The 23,467-nt window shown below is 40.0% G+C and overlaps 1 pseudogene; it reads right to left on the bottom strand.

Moving 5' to 3' along the window:
• Positions 1-20,410: 20,410 nt before the first annotated feature.
• On the bottom strand, positions 20,411-20,890 carry LOC147884374 (uncharacterized; annotated as a pseudogene).
• Between the last annotated feature and the right edge of the window lie 2,577 nt (positions 20,891-23,467).

Raw genomic sequence — 23,467 nt, 5'->3', positions numbered from 1 at the left:
TAATATCGAATCTATGTTGGTCAGTTTATGATACAAAATATCTGCCTTTTCAACCTCTTCTTCTACCTCCATGTGCATTAAATAGACCAAAGTCTTGTATTCATCCCATAATCTTTTCACTGGCTAAACCAAAGATATCCAACTAGTATCCACATTCTTCAAAATCTTCCTCCCTTTTGTACCCACTGCTTCTGCAATAACTCTAAATTGATTGTATCTTTTTGGACTCTTGCAAAAGTAAGAGTAGCTTTTTTAAACCAACGTCTCGATTCGTTGTACTGATGGAAATGTGGACACAACTTTGTAAGCTAGATTTGTGCGATGAGCCATACAATGTATCCCAACACAGTAAGGAGCATATTTTGTTTCTATTTGTACAGAGACACCATTCCGACAACCTTGCAAGACTGAAGCACCATCACATGCAAAACAAACAAGTTTCTTGACCATCTCAGACTCTGTCACACCTCCATACTCTTTTAAAGCTTGGATCAAAACTTGCACTAAGTTATTAGCATTGGATTCTGAATCAAGTTTGTGTACATGTAAAAAATATGGTTTTCTCTTATTGTTTTCCACCACGTACAAATGCATTCCCAACCACGATGTAGTATCTACAACTGTGTACTCATCCAATGACATAGAAAAAAAGTCTGCAAGTTTTAAAGTCTCCTTTAAATCATCAATTATGACTTGGTTCATGTGGTTAGCCATATCTGTTGCACTACTCCTTGACCAATGCATGCTTGCCAAATTAGGAACATCCAAAAATTGAAGATATGATTGGTAACCCGAGAAGTCTATCAGTGAGTGGCCTTGCTTCAATATTTGCATGATAGTTGAGAATTGCACTATCTTTTCTCTATCAACCTGATCATCGATACATTCCCAACACTTTTTCAATGATCCTTCACTTTTATTTCTGCTAGACTCTTGTGCAAGCAAGAACTTATTGTACTCAATCTCATTTTTTAAGTGGCGGTTATTTTCCTTGTCCCATTGTTTGATCACTTTCTTTTCATTACTTGTATCTTCTACAGTCTTGTAAACCTTCCCACAATGCTTCTCAATTGTATCAATCTTCAATTGTAACCGTGCCTCCTTTTTCCTTGCCCATGTGCATATTTTACAAATGGCCCACTTTGGTGCATCCCCAGTGTCCACTTGTTCTACGTCTAACCAAGGATATTTGGCTACCCAATCTTCTTGAAAATTCCTACGAATATCCCAAGCTCTCTTTCTCTTCTGCTTACTTGAAGAGTTGCAACCTTGTGATGCATTATCAATGGCTTCTTCAGTTGGTGTTGACATTGATGATACTGTTTCTGACATTTTCCACTTTCCAATCCAGTTAAATCCACTACCTCATTATTTGTCAATGATGTGCCAGCTGATGAATTTTCAATTCCAATTGCATTCCCTTGATTACAGTTTTGTGATCCTATCTTCCCTGCTTCCAAGACTTGAAAACTCAAACTCCTATTAAAACTATCATCGTTAAGTAGTGATCTAGAACATTGATTTCTAGCATGATGCATTGTGCCCGGAGCATGTTCAGGAGTCCCATAAATTGCTTCATGATTCATGGATGATGAACTTGAGAGTAAGTTCTCTGGTGTACTTGATGTTGTAAACATGTTTATATTAGTGCCCAATGATGTGGAAGGTAATAAGAAAGATGTCATTTTTGTATTTTTCTCTAGAGCTTGAACTTTCTTCTTTCTTCCCATGATAAGTACCTGTTTAAAAAATTATGTCTTTATTAGTTGAGCATAAAATAGAACATAATTTCTTTTCTCTAAACACATGCTGAAAAAATAGCATAATAATTCTTATCCTTATAAAATTATGTGCACTTCAAGTGTGTTGCAAATCAAGTATAACACACCTTCCAAGAGAAGAAATACTTTAATTTATTTTCATACAAATCTACTATATGAATACAAAATGAATATAAGTCCACCACATGAATACAACAATAAGATATTGCTAGCTTCAAAGCAACATTCATCTCATCCAGGGGCTGCATTGCTAGACTTGCATTACATCCAAAGCAACATTTAAAGGTAGACTGAGTATATTTTCTATGTTGCTAGCTTCAAAGCAACATTCATCTCATCAAGGGGTCTCATTGCTAGAGTTGCATTACATCCAAATGTTGATAGGATTCTATAGGTATCCATAAGTGCTATTCTCTCTAAAGAATTCTCAGTCATCATCTTTTCAAAGGCATGTTTTTTAATACACTTTAATAGTGCACTATCAGGCATGTGGCGAGACTGTTCAAAATACCCAATTGCATCTTCCCAAAACTGTATAATCTCTGTAATTATCCATCCTAATGCATATATGTCTAGCTGAGGGCTATACACATCTCTCCTAGAAAAACATTGAAGCTCAGGTGCAAACCACTTCTTTCGTGCATGCTCCTGCTCTTTCTTATGCTTCCTTTGTGTAAATTGTTGGTCAGTCTCTAGAGGTGTCTTCTTCATATCCTTAAAAGCTTTTCTAGTCTCTAAAGAAACTAGTGCCATCCCCCAATCAATTATGCCAACTCTACATGCACCATTTGCTGTGAAATCTAACAGGATGTTACGAGGATGTAAGTCTGTATGAATCCATTGACCCTTATGTAACCTTGCTAGTCCAGCAATGAGTGCATGTATAATGTGGTGCACATTTGAACTAAAGTAGTTAATTTGCTCTATTTGCTCACTTGTGCATACATCTTCCAATGTTCCTTGTGCCCTTGCCTTCGTTTCTTTGCCTCTTTTTAGGACTATGTCAACATAGCGCCTAAACCTGCCTTGCTCATATGGTAAAGTTCTCATGAAGTCCATCAAGCTACCACCATTAAAATATGGTGTGATAGTCCATAAGGGCTCTTGTGGAGTTGCTGCAATAACACGAACAAGCACAGGATGCCGAATTTGCATTTGTGCCTCCTTCCTTGCCTCTCGTGTACGATCCCCTATGTCACCCTTACATTGCTTTCCAGCATAGCATATATGCTGTAATAATCTTGGAGCACCTGTGAGTTGTACTTTGTAGACAAATCCATATGTGCCAGAACCTATCTTTTCACCAACTTGGATCTCATTTTCAGTTATGTACATCATGAAGGACACACTGCTTATATGACTTGCCCTAATCTGTAGCTTTTGAGAATCACTACCTTGTACTTCTCGTGTTTTTCCATTCAAAATCCTTGCACTTTCTTCTCCTTTTGCTACTTCCTCCGCCCTTCCGAAAGCAATTGCTGACTTTTTCTCCCAACTTACAGCTAGTATGGTTTTTACATTGGACTTTATAACCTTTGTCTTATTTTTAGCCCAAAAGGAATTCCATAAATGCATCTTTTCCTCATTAATATCATTTGCAAATGTTGGGTTCCTTGCGCATGCTTCATTAAACCGGGCCAAGACATTCCCAATCTTGCTCTCTATCCATAGCATAACATCAGTGTCCCATTTTGTGATCCCTACAAGGTGTTTCCTGTTAGGATCTAGTTCTACTTGACGCCTTGTATTCAAAACAACTTTACTCTTTAGAGTATGCAATCTAGAAGTGCTTTCTATGGTCATCTCCATCTCCTTTGCACTCATGTTATTTATCTCTGCAAGAAGCTCATCTCGAAGGACCTGATTGACATACTTCCGCTGTCCTTTAGATAACTTAAAATCAATCGCCTTACGCTTAGATCCTTCCATCCCTAAACCATATGTAGGATCAAAACAAAAGAGCATTCAAAAATAGTTCTAAATCTAAGAAATGGAACAACTTTATCATAGCCCACCATACATGAAATTGATATCAACTTATTAAAAAAAGAATAATCACATCACATCATGCATATCAAACAATAATGCTAGCTACATATTCACAACAGAAACTTTTAAAAAATAAATAAGCATATATTTCTGCCAGTTGTCAGCTACAACTAAGGAACTTGGTCCTAGGTCGTGGTGCCTCTTAGCCCCCTGCCTTGTGAGCATAGGAACCAGACACCACTTCCTGAACCAAGCCCTTATTTCATGTTTGAAATCATAATACTACACTACATAAAGCATGCCAAACCAATTTCAACTTACTCTATACAATGCACCAATAAATACATTAAAAAAGAAAGAGCACATCACAGGCAATGATGCATATGCATATTCACAACAGAAACTTTTAAAAAATATATAAGCATACATTTCTTCAGCTTGTCAACTAGATCTAAGAAACTTGGTCCTAGGTCATGGTGCCTCTTAGCCCCCTGCCTTGTGAGCATAGGAACCAGACACCACTTCCTGAACCAAGCCCTTATTTCATGTTTGAAATCATAATACTACACTACATAAGCATACATTTCTTCAGCTTGTTAACTAGATCTAAGAAACTTGGTCCTAGGTCGTGGTGCCTCTTAGCCCCCTGCCTTGTGAGCGCAAGAACCAGACACCACTTCCTGAACCAAGCCCTTATTTCATGTTTGAAATCATAATACTACACTACATAAAGCATGCCAAACCAATTTCAACTTACTCTATACAATGCACCAATAAATACATTAAAAAAGAAAGAGCACATCACAGGCAATGATGCATATGCATATTCACAACAGAAACTTTTAAAAAATATATAAGTATACATTTCTTCAGCTTGTCAACTAGATCTAAGAAACTTGGTCCTAGGTCGTGGTGCCTCTTAGCCCCTTGCCTTGTGAGCGCAGGAACCAGACACCACTTCCTAAACCAAGCCCTTATTTCATGTTTGAAATCATAATACTACACTACATAAGCATACATTTCTTCAGCTTTTCAACTAGATCTAAGAAACTTGGTCCTAGGTCGTGGTGCCTCTTAGCCCCTTGCCTTGTGAGCGCAGGAACCAGACACCACTTCCTGAACCAAGCCCTTATTTCATGTTTGAAATCATAATACTACACTACATAAGCATACATTTCTTCAGCTTGTTAACTAGATCTAAGAAACTTGGTCCTAGGTCATGGTGCCTCTTAGCCCCCTGCCTTGTGAGCGCAGGAACCAGACACCACTTCCTGAACCAAGCCCTTATTTCATGTTTGAAATCATAATACTACACTACATAAGCATACATTTCTTCAGCTTGTTAACTAGATCTAAGAAACTTGGTCCTAGGTCATGGTGCCTCTTAGCCCCCTGCCTTGTGAGCGCAGGAACCAGACACCACTTCCTGAACCAAGCCCTTATTTCATGTTTGAAATCATAATACTACACTGCATAAAGCATGCCAAACCAATTTCAACTTACTCTATACAATACACCAATAAATACATTAAAAAAGAAAGAGCACATCACAGACAATGATGCAAATGCATATTCACAACAGAAACTTTTAAAAAATATATAAGCATACATTTCTTCAGCTTGTTAACTAGATCTAAGAAACTTGGTCCTAGGTCGTGGTGCCTCTTAGCCCCCTGCCTTGTGAGCACAGGAACCAGACACCACTTCCTGAACCAAGCCCTTATTTCATGTTTGAAATCATAATACTACACTACATAAAGCATGCCAAACCAATTTCAACTTACTCTATACAATGCACCAATAAATACATTAAAAAAGAAAGAGCACATCACAGACAATGGTGCATATGCATATTCACAACAGAAACTTTTAAAAAATATATAAGCATACATTTCTTCAGCTTGTCAACTAGATCTAAGAAACTTGGTCCTAGGTCGTGGTGCCTTTTAGCCCCCTGCCTTGTGAGCACAGGAACCAGACACCACTTCTTGAACCAAGCCCTTATTTCATGTTTGAAATCATCATACTACACTACATAAAGCATGCCAAACTAATTTTAACTTACTCTATACAATGCACCAATAAATACATTAAAAAAGACTTGCTACCCATGTGGCAGCAGATCTGCTGCCTATATGTCAGCCTTAATTCTTTCCCTATTGTAGTCAATCCTCTACAGCTACTGGCTATGGTGTATGAAAGACCAAAATTCAAATAGACATAGATAAGGGTCTATTGGAAAAGGTTCCTCTTCATCAAAGACTGCAGATTGAATTCCATTTTATGTCTTTAGAGGATGCTGCACGATGCTAGCTTATGCGGATGTATGCATTTATTCCTATGTACTTTAAGAGTGGCTACTTTTTGCAAGTAGTTTGTCTCATTTCTTTTTTCTAGACTTCTGAGCATGTTGAGCAATGAAGGTGCTTCCTTCTACTCCAGATTTTAAGAATCACATCTGGTAAGCTTCCTGCTTGATCGTTAAGCTTTGCCATGGCTCACACACCTATTTCTTAAGGAAGGATAATGCCCATTCTTTCCAGGGAATGACATGAATGTTATTGTGTATTACCCCCTTCATATGTCTGACAATGTTCCGTAGTATGTATGAAAGAGTTTGTATTTCTTTTATGCATAATGAGTTTGTATTTCTACAAGCAGCCTACAACTATGCAGATGAAGAGAGAACGTCACCAAGCTACAACGTAGATTAAGAGAGAATTTTGTCAACGTGTCTCTACAAATATGCAAATTAATAGAGAACGTCATCATTGGAGGGTAGAGAAAAAACTTCAATCGCTAAGGGCATCTGTAAGCTTGTAGAATGAACCAAGAAAGAGGCAATGATCTGAGTTCTCACCAGATTTTGCCTGGCACAACCAACAACCAACAGTAGCTGATTTCAACATGTCAACAGCCCCTAATCTCCCTCATACACTACCACATAGAAACATAGCAGCCCCAACACTTGGATTATACAATGAATTAACGACTCAAAGAATCAAAGAACTAGCTCAAAAAAAAACACGAATCGGACGAGAAAACTACATGTCTAAAATTAGACGGAGAGATGCCTGAGTGGGATACTCACATACGAGAAATTGTGACGCTGCCCAGTGCCAATCGAAAGATGCAAAAAAGATCGTCACTGCTGGATCACGAGAGAGACAGAGAAGAAGGGTACTGGTCCTTCTGCTGAGAGCAAGATTCGAGCTGCATCGATCAACGGGGCGGTGATCAGTAGTGGATGGTCGATGGAGGGAGTCGATTGTCTGGATATATTATTATATAAAAAAGAAAAGCTCTGCGTAGTGCGGATTGTGCTCTCAATCAAAGGTGGTGTCAATGAAAGGTGGTGCACGATCAAGTTAATGCCATAGGGAAACCTCGATGTACTACTATTGACATATAACATAATCCACAAAAGGAGATGCCAACAATGACTAAGTTTCGGTCTCGACACACAGTAATGTAGGGAGCAGTGCACCCAACGAAGGCAGTCTGAGAAATCCCTCAGTGCTTACTGCAGGAAATAATTATAGAGGGGAACCACAACAGTTGTTTCAATCGATAGTTTTCAAGCCGATGTCTAGACTGTGTTGAGCAGCTTCGACGCCCTTAGTGTCAGTATCGATGCTGTTTCTTCTAAGCTCATCATGACGCTGGGCTTGAGGATCCATCAACCCCTCGTACTCAGATGTTTTGGGTTTACTGGTGCAACCACCCATGGTGCCCACAGCCCGGTCCTTGGAGATGAACGAAACAACGGTCACACGGTGTATGGTGTGATTCCCCGAGAGGGATTATAGCAGCGCGAGCGAGGGAGGGGCGTAAAGGAGGACGCTTTGGTATTACGCTGTGTGGCTAACTCTCGTAATACGAATGTGTTCCTGCAGAAAATCGGCCATGTTGGAGGTTGGGCAACCCGGTGAACTCCCTCTCATGAGTGAGTTAATCTACAGTACCCTCTCGCAAGTCTCCTGTTCTCGAGCCTCTGCTCCTGGGATTGCTGACTTAGATTTGCCTCTGGAAGGGTCTGAAACTGATGCAGCGGTTGTGCAGAATGATCCCAGAGTCGGTGGCAATGGTCGCAAGGACACCAGACGAGCGACCGTCAAGAAAGGCTCTTTCAGATCCCAGCCACTGACGAACGTCGATCCGAGGTTGAGCTGGGACTTGGGACGAGAGACCTTTGTCGCCATGGACCCCAACGATGGAGTCGCAATGGATTATCACCAACGAGAGAACTTTAGAAGCCACCTTGAAAAGCTCGGGGTTCTCGGTGAGACGACGCGATGGGGTCGGCAGGTGGGGGGGAAGTCGATTCTGCACAATTGGAGAACTCCAAATTCTGTAGATGACTTAGAGACCGAAGATTCTACAGCAAGAGAGAGCACTGGACAGCGAGAACCCGACTCTCCAAACATCATACGACATGGTCGTAGCGGAAGAGATACAATGAGGATGGGCCGAAGTTGGTCTAGGCAGCAAGGTGCATTTGAAAGCCATGCTAAAGCAAAGAAAGTCATCCCTTTCCTGGAAGACGCAAAGGATGCACGGAGATCGACTAACAAGCAAACGAGTTATTCAAATGCAAGATCCTCGCAGGACTTCACTCCCCCGGTTGATAGTACAACCCAGCGTCCACAAAACCCTCGAGAAGGAAAGCAGCGCTGCAATGCAGATGAGCGAACTTCCGCCATCTGCGAACTTCCGGCACACAACGTAACTACTAACTACTAACGTGAATCGTGATCACGCCCATATTTTATGACACAGAACACTACGAGTAACGACTCACGAGACCATAAAACCACCTCCAAGCTCCAACTTACACAAAATGGTGAAGCGTCACGATAGAAACTTGAAAGGCGAAGCGTCACGACTCACGATAGCTGTTTGTCCCAACTCAAGGATCCAAGAACAAGGTGTCGAGCATGGGAGATGAGAGGAAGGCAATCTACGAGAGAAAAGACCAAGCTGCACTCCTTCACAACCTAATATCTCATAACGGCCTACATTATGACCACCTAAGTGGCAGCGCCGTCGGCTTTAACCCATTCCTTTAAAAATAATCAAATTAATTAATACACCTTAGAAAAAGGAATGCCCTCCTCCCCACCTCTAGAATTTGATCCCATAGGTGGTCTCCCTTAAGATCTAGTGGGTAGCTCGTGGCAAGCCACCATGGTCTCGACTCTCATATTATATATATAATTCCATAGCTTTCGCAACTAGTTTTTCAGAATTGTCAAGTATAAATCGTTACGTAGTTTGAATTTATGAGCTTCTGTAATACAATTGAATGGACCCAAATCAGTTTCACTGGCAATGGATTCCGGGTGCTGTTACTACTCTATCCATGAAGATCCATGTACTTCTTTAAATCTGTGTCCATGTATTCAAATACTAGGTTCAGAAGCAGCTTGCTCTTCTTCTGAACATGCTCTACGCATAGCAGGTTGCAAACAATGGAAGGGTTTCTCAATGTGCAAATGGAAGTAACAGGACACCATAGTTAGCGAGGAATTAGTGAGCAAAAAGAGACAGAAGAGAAGCTAAAAGTAAAAGAGGAGTTGTTACGACAAAAAGCTTCAACAAAAAGCCGTAGCTACTATATCAACACACAGAAAAGAGACAGCAGCACCAAGGTACTAGTGGATAGCCTAGCTGCCTATGAGAGCCATAGTGCTAGCAGTTGCAAGAGAGGGAAGAAAGAGACCTTGCGAGTTGAGTAACGACCTTGAATGTGGAGTACGTAGTAGAATTGCAGAGGAGATAAGGCTGCAACATAGAAAATAAAGCCCACAGGAAGTTGGCGCGCTGATAGCCGAGCTACAAGTGGACACAAATAGAGGCTTGAATGAAGGGATGGGTTGTTTGTAGAAGGAGAGAACTTGTTTGAAGGAGGCATGGTAGGGAAGGCACTTGAGATGGTAAGAAGGAGAAGGAGGAGAGCAAGTCGGTTGATGAAGTTGGGATGTAGTGAAGCATAACCAAAGGAGTCGGGAGCTTAATAGAGATGGAGGAATTTCAAAAAAGGAGGCAAAGAGTAGGATGGAGTGCTCAGTGCACCAAAAAATAGGGGTTACAGAGGTGAGGCGCAAGTGCGAGGATGTAAGGATAAGAACTAGAAGGTGGCAATGCATAACGGTGCATAATGGCTCCAAGATGGCAGTGTATAACGGTTAGGGGGTGTGGTTTGGTGGGTGTTGTGTGTAACTAAAGGTGCATGTGGAGATAGATAGCACCTTTCATTTGCACTGAGTCCAAATGAGTAAGAAGGTACAACGATAAATTAAAAAGTTACATGGTAAACAATTATAGGAAATTAAGAAGGAAGCAAGTAAAGGAAAATAATCACTATATAAGTATATATATAAGGAAAGTATCTAAAGACTCAAATGCAAGTTTAAAATCACATATACCATAGGAGCTCATTAATCATGTATTTTAGATTACGGATTGCATTTACATTTTATGCAATATCAAACGGCTTCATGTTCAAATAGATAAAACCTCTACATTATTATCATTCTAGCAAACATTAAATGTTAACACTAGATTATACTTGATTGCACAAGTCTTCTTTTGGTGCTTAATTCTATAGATCCACCCAAATTTTTAAATTGTATATATAATATGTTGGCGAAAGTTTCCAAATATATTTATCTATTATATAAAACTTTGGCGAATTTTCATGGACTTTATTTATAAATTTATAATCTTAAAGGCTAAACCTAGCTCTTTTTTTAATTTTAGTTTCAGATTCTGGCGAATATACTAAGCTCTTATTTTTATAAAAGCATATAAACTTTCACAAGCCATATAAAGCTTTCGCTTATTAATGAAACTAACGCGAAAAAATCATCCATGCTACAGAGTATCAAATCTTGGACAATTCTTTGTCACCCTCTTTCCATTTTGGCCCCACTTCCTTGTTACCACTAGCTTTGGGTTATATTGGCCTGTGAAAGCATCCATCACCTTGAATGCACCTCTATTGACTTAGTCTTTGATTCTTCCTTTTCCACTTTCACAACATTAGAAATCCAAAAAGCAAATCCTCTAGGATCATTTGTTGCTAACACATCGACCATCATACCCATCGCTAAGTCCTCGATGCTACCACTCCACATTTCTTGAAACCTTTCCCTAGCTTTTTTGGACTTTCTTGCTCCAAGATGCATTTTTCTCTCCTTCCCAATGTAGTTCTTCTTTAGCGGTAGTGCAACATACAACTCATGCTTTGAGCCACACTTCAAGAACTTCAATCATTTGGTTGGAACACAAGTTGGTGATGTAGAGTAGAACATCCCCCACAACAATTTGGTCCCATGCAGATATTCTTGATTCAAAAGTGGTTTGAAAGCTTATCTGATTTAACTTCTTAATACATCGATTGGTTCACTTGTTGTCACCAAACATGAAGCGTCTGAAATCCATTTGATTTTCCATGTTTACAACAAATTTTTTTGGCACATATGCATCCTATAAAATGCGGATCATTGCATCTCCATCCCATGCTTCTTTTCTTCTCAGCTTTACTGAGAGCTAGCTAAACATCTAATCAACATGGTCGTGTTTGTGGTGCATCGAAAGGAATCCTAATTTCACTTTCAAAACTATGTGCCTCTCCACAAGCATGAAAAGGTATGCCAACACAAATACTTATTGTCTCTGGATGTGGTGTCAGATTGGACATACAATACTTTTGGAAGAGGTGGTGTGTGATTCCTCAATGCATCATTTAAAACTAAAACTGTGAGATTAGGATTATTTCTTACATTTGGTTGTACTCTCATCTAGTAAGAGCTATTAAGGTCCAGATGCAACCTGTGCCACAATGAAAGAAGGGCAAGAGTATCTTCAAATTGGATCGAAACAATATTCAACTTATCTTGGAAAATGGAAAATGTATTTGAGACTACGCTTCTTTTAGTAAATCCCAAACTAACCACCGTGCTTGTATTTGTAATTATTTTTGTAAATTCCAAATGATAAACCCCACGCTTGTTTTTAGTATATCCCAAAGAACCACCATGCTGGTTTTATTAAATCCCATAATGAATCCACAAATCCTCAATGAAGAAATTGTATGCCATTCATCTTGTAATAATAGAAGCAAACCACCACACTAGTGGTTATTACTAAAATGGTCTCCTTTACTAAAATTAATTGCAAAGTGCTATACTAAAATAGTTTGAGAAAGTCCACAAGTGCAAGAACTGCCTGCAAGATTTTTACTTTTTCAAAAATACAATGACATTTTGCGGTTGAGGGAAATTCCAAACTCTCGACTCTCTTATCAACCTCTCTATAGCAAGCATCTACTAGATCTTTAGGCCAATCTGATGAGCCATCATAGACCTCATTACACACTCTGACCATCAACTACTTGCTTGCCTCTGCCAACTTGTATGCCCATAGTAACTCCTCCTTTTGCTCGGGGTCCTCTTCATCCTTACATTGGCGCTCTATATAACTTCGTGCCGCCATCATGTCCTACCAAAAGAAACCTACATCATGAGCTTGACAAGTACCTTAAAGGAGAAGAAAAAAGGATAGCAAAGAAAATTAATATTCATCATCTGTGACGACTCCAACTCATACAGCCAATTTCAAAGCATGTCCTCCTTGTAGCTATTATCCTCCCTCTTCACTAGGTTTGGTTTTGTGAGGAGGTCATCCAACATTGTTCTCAGATAGAACATGAGCATGCCATAGATTTGTAGTACGTTATAGTCCTTGCCCTGTCTTGATACTTTCCAGACTCAGAGCATTCTCCTACCATAATAAGTGCTACCATCATCATAGTGACATCTCTTCCTCTTTCATTAGCATTATCCAACCACTTTATTTCAAATCTTCAATTTCGTTTAATCAAAATCTTTCATCTCACATTATGGTCCTTGGCCTGTCAAAGGACACTATCTAGTCACATAGGTGAGAAAACATCACTTCAGTCACTTTGAAAATATTATAATATTGCATATATATACATACTATATTATTATATATGTATATATATATCTTAACAACTGCATTTACATTGAGAAATATGAAATCCCATGACTAATTCACAAATCCGCAATTCCTAACTGAATGAATTTTATGCCATTCATCTTGTCCTATAATAATAATAACAAAACCAAACCACCCTGCTAGTGGTAGTTATATTCCTAGTGTGCAGCAAACCACCGTGCTGGTGACGATGACCAACCACTGTGCTAGTGGCAGTATCCTTGTAATAATAGAAGCAAACCATCATGCTCATGGTAGTTAGTATCCTACTGTGCAACCAACATCGGAGCTACAACCAATCAATGCTATTATATTAGAATGAATCAATTGTTGCAAAGTTTTATCCTAAAACAAATACATTGCTCGAGTAAACTCTAGAGAACATTAATAATTCAGTAGATTACATAGATTACATCTCTCAGACTCCTTTCCTTCAGATTACATCTCAAAGACTCCTTTCCTTCAGGGGGCTGGTTCCACATTGCTTTGAGTAGGTTGCCTTTTTGAGCTCCCTAATTGTAGGCTCGCCCTCCTTGCTCCTTTCATAAAGGGGGCTGGTTCCTTCCTTCATAGGCATGACCCCTCCCTTCATGTCGCTTTCTCTTTCCTTGCTTTGAGCTTCTTGGTTGTAGGTTCAGCCCTTCTTGCTCCTTTCCTGAAGGGGGCTGGTTCCTCCCTTCAAGCTCCTTTTCCTCATAGTCATTGCCCTTCTTCAATTCAAGCTCCTTATCTTTTGCAAAATTTGCCCAAATGGCAAATTAAGTTGTATTATCTACTTTCTCGTCATAGATAACTATAACAGGTAGGCACATTTGATTTGTGACTTGGGCAATGGAAAATAACATTCTCTACGTACAGATCTTGCATGCACAAACATCCCAAAGAAAAAAATATGCACAGGGTGGTAGCACGTAAACCATCCAATCATGCAGTCATCTATGATGGGGGTATGGCAGACCATGCATTTTGGACCCTGCTACATAACAAAATTGGCATCCTATTTAACTATTGCAGTAGTAAATACCATAGTCTTGCTTTGTACATGATGAAGTTGCTTCTTGATTTCTTTCTTCCTCATCCTAAGGCTACAGATGTTCTCCTTCATCTCCTCCACTCTTTACTCACTCCATGCCACAACCTCATCTAATTCCCTTTGCATCTCTTGAAGCTGCTTAAATTTCTCAAAAACATTAACATAGGCTATTTCCAAGACTTCCACTCTAGTTTGGAAATCTATCACAATGATGGACTACTTTTAAAAACTTTTGAAAGCCACTACAAGCTCATGCACAACCCTATCGTAATCTTGTTGCTACAGGTTTTGTAGCTTGATATTTGAACTTCCACCAATGTTTCTAGATAACAACCCCCATTGTGGCTACTACAACTTGCTCCACCATGGCTGCTCTCTACATTCTTCCTAGCTTGGAGAGCTACCTCATTGTTTTCTCCACCGTGGCTACTCTTTGCCCCGTCCTTCTTGCCCTTGAAGCTCTCTTACAGCTCCCACATCACTGCACTGCTTTTTGCATTCTCCCTTTTTAGTTCCATCATCTGGTCTTTTTCAATGTTCAATGTGTTTTGCATGTTGTAGGAACCATTTGTAAAGAGCCTCCTTTTCGGCTCTCTGGTCTTCAAGATCCTTTCGCATCATTGCTAGCTCCTTGTCCATGATGTCTCCATCAGTTTTAACTTCTTCAGGCCTATCTTGGAGCTCCGTGATGCTCTTCTCTGTTTCTTGTCTTCTATGCCTTTCCATGTCGACCATTTTTGCAGCAGCCTCAGCTTGCTCTCATGCCTGCAAGGCCCTTGCTTCTGCCTCCTCTACCTTGGCTTTTGCATCCTCCCTGATAATTTTCTCAAGTTGCACTGCCTTTGCTGTATCAGTGGCTCTCTCTTGTAGAAAAGTCACCTTCTAAGGCATCTTCTTATAGTATTGCTCAATAATCCCTTTGAGTGTAGATGTCATTAGGTGCATTGCAACTCCAGTTGATTGAGATGACAATTTGGATTTGCCATCCACACAATTCTTCAGGTTGGTTATCGCGCTCTTGGAGATCGCCCTTGAGAAAGAAACATCACATCCTTTTAGTTGCTCTACGATTGCTTGAACCTGCTAGAACTTCACAGTTCCTCTCATATCAAGAAAGAAGTGCATTGTCTTCTTCAGTGCATTTGGGAGGTTTGTTGGCAAGCTAGAAAGCTTGACTCCACCATCTTTACTAATCTAAGTGTTGGGGTTTACATCTAGAATATCCTATCTCTTCCACTGCTTCTCCAAGAAGTGTGCTTGCAAATTGCCTCTAGGAATGCCTAGTAGTGCATTTTCAATCATGCTTTCAGTGATGGTTATCTTCTGACCTTGAGAGACTATTTGTCCCTCCTTCACATTCACCTCCTGTACCAACTTGGTGAAGTTGCTAAGAGCATCCAAATTGGGCTTTTGAAGAGCAAGTGAGGAGCTCCTAGATGTCACAGGGGAGGAGAGGCTCTCGTACTGTGCTGCAGAGGGGGAGGAAAGACTGTGTGAGGAGCTCTCGGACTGTGCAAGGTGGGAGGAAAGATCATGTGAGGAGCTTTCAAACTCTGTAGACATGTTTTGGAGCTCGGTTTGTCTAGGGGGATCCATTATGAGAGGGGATAGAAGTTGCATGAAGAGTGTAAGGGAGGAAGAAACTATAGAGATGGATAGAAGACAAAACAATGAATATAATGGAATAGTGGAGGCTTAAGTTTGCAGTCCGAGTGTAAGGGAGAAAGAAAATTGAGAGGGATAGAAGATGAAACAGTGAAGCGAATGGAATAGTGAGCTTAAGTTTGTAGCCTGAATACAAGGAACTATCAAGGTGAGAGCCACCGCGGTGGTTGGCTCGAACTTTGATTAATTCAAGGCGGCAGTACTACCTTGCATGGTAATGAGTGATTAGAGGTGATTAGGCTTAATGATTTATGTATGTGGTAATTACTACCATCTTCTGTCACCAGCCACCGCAATTACTCACCTTCAAGCTACCACCACCAGGCTTGCATGCATGATTATTACAAGTGCAGTAAAATACCAATCACTGGTCTTGCATGCTAAGCAGAGTGCATGGTAACATGTGATTAGAGGTGATTAGGCTTCACGATTTACTTTTGTGGTAATTACTACTCGGTGGTGGTGGCTCTCATCAGCCACATCTGTGGTAGCTAAGATTCCACCAGGCTAGTAGTTTAATTACCAGCCACCGCAGTGGCCCTCAATTACTCACCTGCCAGTTACCACCACTGGACTTGCATGCATGATTACTACGAGTGCAGTAAATTACCGGTCATCGGTCTTGCATCCTAGTAGAGTATAGAGTGCATGGTAATGAGTGATTAGAGGTGATTAGGCTTAATGATTTATGTTTGTGATAATTATTGCCCCGTAGTGTTGACTCTCATCAGCCACGTCTGTCGTGGCTAAAATTCCATTGGGTTGGTAGTTAATTACCATCCATCGTAGTGGCCTGCAATCACTCACCTGCTAGTTACTACCACCGAGAGTTTGCTTCATGATTACCAGTCACATCATAATTAATTGTCATTGCTTATTTGGGATAGTGCAGTGCCTAACATTCCACCGAGCTGGCAGCTAATTACCAGCCACCGCGGTGCCCTACAATTAATATGGATGGAACACCAACCCTCCAACCTGCCTCCAGCTACCACGATGGCTCAAATTTTATAATATATAAGACCCATGGCATTTGGCATTTTTCTACGTTGCTCTCATCCTCCACATGCTCTGCTTCTTTGCTCCACACGCTCTGCAACTTTGCTCCACACACTCTCCTCGCGGCCCACCCTTGCTCTACTTTGCTCCATGCTCCCTCCTCCAACTCTCATCACTCATCTTCTCCCTTGCTCATCCACTCCACTGCTCACCCAATCACCTTCCCTTCACCTTCACCATGCCTATTGTAACTACTACCACCCCTCGATGCAACGTGATCCCAATGTCATCTTCAAGATACATTGTAGCATGCTGGATTGTTTCTCTACTCTCATTGACTAAACTTATAGGGGTTACATCTCTCCCCTCTTTCATGGCTCATTGCACCTCCCTCACTAATTGTAAAGGTTCTAAGGGTGCCACATACAACTCACGCTGTGGAACACACTTCAAGAACTTCAATCCTTTGATTGGAACCCAAGTCGGTGATGTGAAATAGAACTTCCCCCACAACAACGTCGTGCCTTCTTGATCGTTCTTCATTCAAAATTGGTGTTGAAAGATTAACTTGTGAGCTTGTGAATACATCGTTTGTTGTCACCAAACACAAATCATCTGAAATCTGTTGTTTTTTCCATATTTACAATTATCAGTTTTGGCACATCTGCATCCTGTAAAATGCAAATCATTGCATCCCCATCCCATGCTTCTTTGCTTCTCAGCTTTACTGAGAACCGGCTAAACATTTGATTAATATGGTCGTGTGTGTGGCCCATCATAAGGAATCCTAATTTCACTTTCAAAAATATGCCTTTCTCCACAAGCATGCAAAGGTATGCCAACACAACTTGATTCTTGCTCTCTCGATGTGTTATCAAGTTTAACATACAACACTTTTGGAAGAGGTTGTGTAAGATTTCTCATTGCATCATTAAGAACGGAAACTGTGAGATTAGGATCATTTCTTACATTTGGTGTCGTCAGATAAACCTTGGGGATTAATTCACTATGGTAGATCATGCATCCAACCACATGATATGTGATGAAGTTCTCCTCTTTCAAATCCTTGGGCACTCATTTGAAGTGTGGAAGATCGGTCTTCTTTTGATCCATCCCATCCAATGATGATGGTTATGTACATATCAGGCTGTCGGTAGCTCTTCTTGTGATGCTTTGCTAACTTCTTCCTTTCTAGAGCTTGCATTTCTTGATGCATTTGCAACTTTGCAATTGCTTCTTCTCCAAATATAGAAAACGATTAGATGTTGCAAGCAAATGATTTTTGTCAAAAAGAAGAAAATTTCATGGCATCATTACACACACCTCTCTCTTGTCCTTGACTTCTATTATGCAAGGCGTTCAAGTTCGCGCATGTGGCACACACACCAAAGTGACAAAGCTTTGGTATCTTCATGTTGTTGAATTCATTCTTCCAAATCCTACAAAAATGCTGGTATGTCACGTACTCGTCACCTGCAGTAAACATGGCATCCTTGTACATGGAATGGATCTCACGCTTGGAGAAATTATCCGGTAAGTGCAACTGGTCACTATTTGAAAGAGCCTAGGCATGTTTTTGCACAAAGTATTGCAACCACGACCATACCATATTGCAATGTGGTCCAGGCACTCTCATTTGTCCTACTGTACAAATACGGGGGTCTTATAGAGGCGGGCCTATAATCTTTTTAGCCTTTCATTGCCAAAACAATGTGCAAGTCTATATGCTTTGCGACAAACAATCCTTGAACCAAATGAGTACTCAAACACAATTTTGTTCATATTGTTTTCCCTAGGTCTTACAAACCATACTAAATAAAATATTTGATCATCTTTATTCATTTGAACATAATTTTGCCGTAACACTCTTAATTTTGCAACCCCAAAAGTGACCAAGCACATTTTGCTACAACAAAGAGTATTGCAGGTCTCTTTTAGATGTGCAGTGTCTAGCATTATGCGAGCTCTCCCTCTTGTGTAGCTATACATTTTGAGGTCCACATTCATTGGTCTTCCCTTTAGTCTCTCCTCAATAGATGAGATTGAATTCCGCTTCCCCTTTTGTCATAACCGAGAGAGTCGTTTTGAGAACCATCTGGATTAGATGTCCCTTGTAAGAAATAATTTCTAGCTTCAAAAACAAAACAAAGAGAGACATTGAATAAAATTAGACATAGATCACATACCTAATAGCACTTGTTGACATCTCGTGCTTGCGGTGATATCTATTATTTCATTCTCTTCAATGGGAAGATTAGGTCCATGGATATGAGTACTTGGGCTTCTATGTCCACCATCATGCTTAGGTGAAGGAGTAGGAGACATATCCAAGGTTGCAAAAGAGGTTCCACCACTAGTACAGAAACATCCAATGTAGCAAAGGAAGCGCCCTTGGAACTATGAGAAGAAGAAATTGAGATAGACGTAGTGTCAAACGAACCTCCCATGCAGAACTTTGGCAAGCTTAAAAGGGGATGCCCAAAACGTGCCATGCAAGAATGAAAGGTGGAAATTATATGCCTGACCATAAAAGTCAGGGTTTAGGGTTTTGAGCATAGAGAAATTTTTAAAAATAGAAAATTTTCTCTATAAACATGAGATTCCCACATTTGTTTCTCATTATTTCCAGAATACGCTCGAGTTCAAAGAAATCACAAGGTATGTGCAATTTTCTTATGGTTAGTGTTTTTTATTTTTAATTCCATCATGAAATCGAATTTTAAGGTGTGCTTCAATATAATTTACTGTATTTTGTAAATGGGGGTGGTGTGCTTGAATATGATTTAAACTACTTTATGTTTTCTTTTTGGAAAATACATTGGTTTGATTACTAGTCTATCTTATTTACTAAAAATAGTAAGAAACAATTCTAAAAATAAATTGCTCTATATTCTACCCTCTAAGCTTTCAATCCCTTCTTGTTTAACCCTCTAACCTCCCATCTCTCCCTCTACCATCTACCCCTCTAAGCTCTCCATCTTTCCCCCTACCCTCAACAAAGCGGATAACTGCAGCTAGGCATTTCAGTTCTCATGCTTCCTTTTTTTTTTTTGAATTGAATGGAGCTGACTTCTTTCCCAATCCATGATATCATCGATGGGATCTCGCCCGATCGATGATATCATCGACGGGCAATTGGCTCGGTTGATGATATAAGGTCCCACCCTCTCCGCCTTCTCTTCTTCTTCCCTCCTGAATCGCCTCCTCGCCCTGCTGACTATGCATTGACATGGTGCCCACATCGATGGGCTACCGACAAGCTCTTGGTTTGATGTAGAGGAAGGACATTCCCATTAAAGGGGTGTGATGGAATGTAATGCTCAGTCCTTCTTCGACTCCCCAATATCATCATCTTGAGGGAAGGCCTACTTCATGATATTGATATTGAGGGAAGGTATTGAGAGACCACGCTCAACATCATGTGATTACATGTGCATAGCACTAACACATATAGAGTGCTATAAAGGAAAGGGTTAGATGCCCTAACCCTAATCCTAACCCTAAATGGGTTTGTATATATTCTACATTTTCAACTAAATCTAGTGTACATTGTCATTTATGGTGTGCTCTCTAGCTATGCCCTCTCTCCTCATCTCGACTCTTCTCCACTTCCCTTTTCATATTTTGTCAGATCTGCTTTGTGGTCATTAAGATATTTTAAAGAAAATTAATATAAAAGATTCATTTAAGTCTGTTAGCACTGTTAACTAGCACATGTAACACTGCTAACTAGCATACATCAAACGTGTCAAACTACTAGCTATAGCACATCCATGACTTTCATACACTAGGATTTAAGTCTGATAACACTATAAACTAGAAGATTAACATAACAGATACATTGCTAACTAGCACCTTGCTAAGTGGATAACTCACAAACAAGGCATCAAAAGTAGTTTCAACACTAACAAGGTTCATATCAAATCCCAAAGGGCATGCTATTATAGATTCCTTCGTAACTTTCTGAAGTGATTGTGTACATTTTCCTTCTTTTTGGCATATGCTCCATGGGTATCTTGATGCAACATACAAGATTTGAAAGTATGTGGACAAGGGGTATCTAGTTTGAAGGAGTAGAAATCCAGTTGCTTGTAGTGCAGCCCTTTCACAACATAGGAACCTTTATTGATGACATTCTTCCATTGATCAATGTATCCCTTTTATATCTTCTCCTTTACTACAATGCACTTGATAAGATAAAAATCTACATCGCAGCATTGGTTGTTACATCTAGATTTATTGCAAAAGTGTCACCAACACACAAAACACTACTTAGCACATTATAGTGGCCTTCATACATGACGCCACCACATCGATTCACCTCATCTACATTGATAGTGTGATAAGTGTAGGGTTACACATGGGCCTTGTTAATGTAGTGGTTCCATTGTGAATGCATGCACGCTTCACATAGGATGCCAATGATCTTGCTACTAGAGCAGTTGGATCCGTTGGGTTGTGACCAAGAAATGCATGCAAGGAGAGAGACTTTGAAATACTCTGACAATTCCACTTCACCTCTTTGTTTACATCTTATAGTTTAATCTCCCAAAACACACGACTGCATTCCCTTTCTTTTGAAGGATATGCCACGTTTCTCTCTAAGAAGAAGTCTTGTAGAAAAGTAACCACATCAGCTGCACACTTCAAGATGTGGAACCACTAGTCTTTAATTGCTCAGGTGTCAATGCTCTTTTTACCGTGGATCCAACACTATCATGCTCTCCCTTGCCATGCCCTGATTCAGAAAAGAACCTCACATCTCTAGCCCTATTAGTCTGGCATATCTTTCAACAAAATAGAATGGCCTAGTAGCCTTAAACTATGAGGCTACACCATCTGAACAAACCCAATGTCTTTTCGGAGCAATACCCTATTTTTGTAGCTAATCACAATGCAACATAAAGCAACGTTGGACGAACAATGTGTCATGCACCTTATCATCTGACATGAAGAAACAGATTGTTTTGATTACTTCCCTTGCGTGGCGAGAGTAAGTTATGTGTACAAAAATTGTTATATGACTTGAATGCCAGTGCATGCACTAGATCTACTTTTGCTCCTTAAATGCATAATTCTGTACACAATCTACATCTGAGAAAACCACACCATCAGGAAATTGATGTATGCAGTTCTTGAATTGTTCTGCTTGCCATCGGGCTGCGTAGTTATGTGTGATGAAGACCTTGAGCTTGTTCTTCAAGAGCTAAAGAAACTCCAAGCATGGCATCTCATTTTCCAAAAGATCGTTTCTATTTTTCTTGTTTCCATGCTTATCTATTGACTGCACATGAGATGCTTCCTATTATGAATAGTTGCAGCAGTCTCCTTTGGGCAAAGCATTGACTACCATAGATGTGTGATACCTTTGAAAGTGTGACATAAAGCCAGGCATCCCATCACCTGTGGCACAAATGCCACATGTGCATTTGCATTGTGCCCCATGGAGCCCAAATGAAAGAGACCGGATGTGGTTCAATGGATCCTTTAGAAAGATCATTTGCACATGGTACTCACAGCAACATGTGTATTTGTCCCCCAACCTTCGTACAAAAAAGGCTTCATTATCTCAAAGGGTCTCAGACCAACATGATTGCAGTCTCGATGTCTTTCTTTGAATTTATGGAAGAACTCAACCTACAAAATGCCAGACTGTGCTTAGTATCCAACCATGCTACTTATCAGACAATGCTTTCTATGTCAACATTAGCAAACCCTACTTGTCATTACACCATGCTAGTTAGCAAATTAATATAGATTCTAGGAAAGCATTCAACTGATACGTTACATAAGTAAACCAAGAAGGTAAAAATCAGTCTATCAGTATAGTGCATGCAAGTATAAATTTCTTCTTTTCATTAATAAACCTGAAAGGTATAAGAGAAGAAGTCAAATCGAATGAATAATTTCCAATGAATAAAGTAATTGAAACGCTCCATAGATACAAGTAAAAGGGCCAAGATGTTGGATGTGTTAAGCAACTAATAAATTAATTGAAAATGACAAAATTAATGTTTGGAAAACTATGTAAGCCAGAAAAAGGTTGCAAAAAGCATATTAAGTTTGTGTAAAGATAGAAATTATAATATAATTTATAATCTAGAACCATCATACATAGCTATATGAAAACCTTTATGACTTTTAGAAAAATTTCTTTTAGAGGGGGTTGAAGCGAGCAAGAAAGAGTGTAATGAGTCTAAAGCCCTTTGAGGCAAAGCTAAGTGAAGGTACAATAGCAAGAATGACCAGAGATGGTTGCCACAAGGCTTAAGTATAAAGGTCTCGCACAATCAATGCTTGCACAAGGTGAAGCGATTGTGAGGGTGGCAGAGATAGCACATCAGTGGAAATGGCCGAGTCGTAGAGGCAAGTCGTAGAGGCGCACAAAGATGCTAAGCATGAGCAACTAGCAAAAAGATGCCAGGTAGTAGCCACCAAATTGAGGTCTCCAATTAGTTGTGTGTAAAGATCAAAGGAAGGAAACTTGAGACTTTGAAGAAAAGTGGTAGTGACCATCAGAAGAAAAGAGTAGGGATGGAGGAACGAGGCTAAGAAGGAGAGTTTTGCTGCATGTGACTAGTAGAAAGGAGGCCAAAATGATAAAGGTGGCTAAGGAGCAAGTTGTCATGTAGAAGCTAAGGACAGGAAGAAGCTACATGACTATCACGAAATTATGAAGCATGGCAATGAGGAAATGGAAGGAATGCAAAGGAAAGAAGGTGAGAGAGTTTGTAAAGGTGAAAGAATAATTCTACATGAAAGCAAACTAAAAGGGCCATAGACAAAAAGGTACAAATGTATGTAAAGGAAAGCAAGAAGGATACGGCAAAGAGGAAGCAAGAGATGGAGACAATGTTGAGAGAAACCAAAGCAATGGTAAAGGGAGTTGAGAGCAGAAACTAGCCATGAAGAAAGCCAGCAAGCGTCAAGATGTGTAAGAGAACAGCCAGCATAAACTAATCAAGTCTTGTTGGTC

This window comes from Dipteris shenzhenensis, chromosome 27 (assembly GCF_047967505.1).
Source record: "Dipteris shenzhenensis isolate YYH24624 ecotype China chromosome 27, Dip_SZ_1.0, whole genome shotgun sequence".
NCBI lineage: Eukaryota > Viridiplantae > Streptophyta > Polypodiopsida > Gleicheniales > Dipteridaceae > Dipteris > Dipteris shenzhenensis.
The sequence above is the reverse complement of the archived record's forward strand: the minus strand, read 5'-3'. Positions and strand labels throughout refer to the sequence as shown.